Below are 3,055 nucleotides of genomic sequence, written 5' to 3'. Positions count from 1 at the left end.
CTTATTAAACGAAACTTCAAATGATAGTCAAATTCAATGAATTTGAGTTTATTAGTTGCGGAAGTTCCTAATCTTTATCATAGCTGATATTCTCTTGGACTATGTATCCTATTTTCTGAAACATGCATTTTCTAGAGTAATTTCTACTACCATAAGATAGAGGATAAATAAGTAATGCTATTTATTTTTGCTAGGTAATAAGTGATTTTATTGATTATCTGAAGATTTGGGAAGCCAAAGCTAATGAAGAAAGAGAACTTTATAAAAAGAAGAAGAAAGGCAAAAAACAAAAATCAAAAAAATGAAAATGAAGTTGATGATAAATTTTTTTCGCAATTACTCCTAGTACTCTTACTGGATTAAAAATTACGTTACAGGCTACTTTAGAGCTAAGTGAATTTTTGCAAAAAGAATGTAATTTTGAGTACTTGATGACATCGCGGCTTAATCAAGATCAATTAGAAGTATGTATTAATCGTTGGATTTTTATCAAATGAATAATTAAAAATTGTTATAGTAAATATTCTTTTTTTTTAATATTTGAATCTTATTTAATTTATAGAAGTTCTTCGGTATAATGCGGAGTGTTTGTCGTTGCAACGATCATCCGGATACAATCCTTTTCGGGCAAGTTTTTCGATTATTGTGTTCATATTCATTAGTCACGCCGCCGAAAGGGTCCAATGTCACAGCTGGTGAATTACTACAATCTTTAATGCAGTCCAAAGATTCTCTGGCTACAGCTAATGCATTAAAAAAATTGGCTGAATGAAATTGACGCTATTGTTGAAAATGGTATTTCTAGTAATAATTATTCGTCTAGTGATGATAATAATAATACATTTTCTCATCCAAATACCTCTGTGGCTAAAAAACCCTTTGAAAGCTTGTTAGACGAAGATAGTGATGACGATAATGATGATACTATACCGTCATTTATTAGAAAACCATTCGAAAGTTTATTAGACGAAGATAGTGAGGATGATATAGAGGACGATGATGATTTGTATCACGATAATCATTATCCGTTCGAAAATTTAACTGAGGTTGACGATTCTTCTACTGAAAACAACATTAATCATCATAATCAAAATAAAATTAATATTGATTCAAATGAAAACTTTTTACAAAGTGAAAATGATTGGGAAGGAAGTAATAGTTTTCGTGATGACCAGCATTACCATCATGATTATGATGTTGTTTCCACCAGTGATGGTATAGTTGCTTATATTGCTGGATATGTTGCGAGAAAATTTCAGCGAATGACTTCTTGCTGTGAATGTATTGAAACATTACGCTCTGCGAATTCCTCTGAACGTGATCGGGTCATATAATTAATGAGCAATGGTGGATTAATTTTTCCCAGTGAAAATTTATTCAGACTAATTAAAAAATTGGAACAAATAGTTTTAACCGTAGTTGGTACTAAAACTGTTAAAATAAATACTATGCACCAAGTGCTAGAGAAAATAGCAAAAGCTAAATGCCTCCCCATCCTAGGATGTGATGAACACAAAAAGGAGCTTACGGCTAAAATATTGAATAATTTTGTAATTATGAGAGGTAATTTTTAGCTAATCTTATCAACCGAACTCTTAACGAACGAAAGATGATGGCCAAGAAACATCGTAAAATTTCTAAACTAGCTTAACTTATTAAACTCTTCAGTAATATTCTACTTTCAACATATATACGCTTATTAATTAAGAATAAAATTACCTAAACTATTTGAATACTTTATTATTATTATTATTATTATTATTATTATTATTATTATTATTATTATTATTATTATTATTACTATTACTATTATTATTATCCCAATTCGCAACTAAAAATGAAATTTTAATGTTTTCTTTTGATAAATGTGATTGTACATTGCATTCCGCGTCATTTATTTAAAAACCTGACATTAGAGACACTTGCGCACTCTAGTGGTGAAAGATCTGTCCTCCAATTTTCGGACGCTTGTAATACATTACGATCGTCCTCCTTATATCTAGCCTCCGTGGTCCATAGTTAAAATAAACATATGATTGACGCTAGCGCCAATACTTGCTTATGCGCTGTCAGCAAACGTATATATATATATATATATATATATATATATATATATATAAATTTTATAGATATGTTATTTTATAGTTATTGTTATGTCCTCCCCCCTGGTGGACAACCAGAGAAATGGTTTTTAATTCACCCGGGAATATTTAAATATTCAATATTCGTATAATGTCATTAGTTAAAAGTATAGTAATTATTATTATAATATTAGCATTTCTTTAAAATAATCATTTTAAAATTTCATCGTTGTTTGTTATTATTATTATTATTATTATTATTATTATTATTATTTTGTTATTAAATGCTCAGGGGGGTTATCCCCGGAGTCCGATTCTCCGAGGGCCCAGCCTGAGCTCCGTCCGTTACTGCTGGACCACTCCGCACAACAAGGCGGTTAGTGATCACAGCAGGCCAAAGTCATTTCCCTTAAGAGACGGAGAGAACCAAGTAAAACAGCCTTCTGCATCCTAACTGCCAAGAACTCAGCTTTTGATGTGCAAGCTGGAACTTTGGCAAGTGAGGATACAAAAGACTGCTTCATCCCTCCTAGGACGCCAACAATCAAGACGACAAGCTTGACACGGTAACCTGGGTAAAGTTTACCAATTTCAAACAGGAGATCCTGATATATTTGTCTTTTGTGCTCTTCTTTGGCTGAGATGTTGTATTCAGCCGGGGCCGAGAACTCAATGACATAAATGTCATGAGTGGCCTTGTCGAAGAGCACAATATCAGGTTTGTTGTGATCTATCCGCCGGGTTGTTGCAAATGGCATGTTCCAATAAATTTTGCAACTGTCATTCTCAACAACCTGGGGAATATCTCCTGGCAAATAAGGCAGCACTGGTGTCACGTCAATACCGTAGCAATGACGAAGATAGTAGTACAGTACTCTCAGGGCAGCATTGTGACGCTGGATATATGCACCTCTCGCCAGCACTGGACATGCCGACAAAAGGTGCATAAGCGTCTCCGGATGTTGTCTACACCT

The sequence above is a fragment of the Cotesia typhae genome, unplaced genomic scaffold (genome assembly GCF_013202065.1).
Source record: "Cotesia typhae breed Kobodo isofemale line unplaced genomic scaffold, CoteBio_Ctyphae contig_83, whole genome shotgun sequence".
NCBI classification, from domain to species: Eukaryota; Metazoa; Arthropoda; class Insecta; order Hymenoptera; family Braconidae; genus Cotesia; species Cotesia typhae.
The sequence above is the reverse complement of the archived record's forward strand: the minus strand, read 5'-3'. Positions refer to the sequence as shown.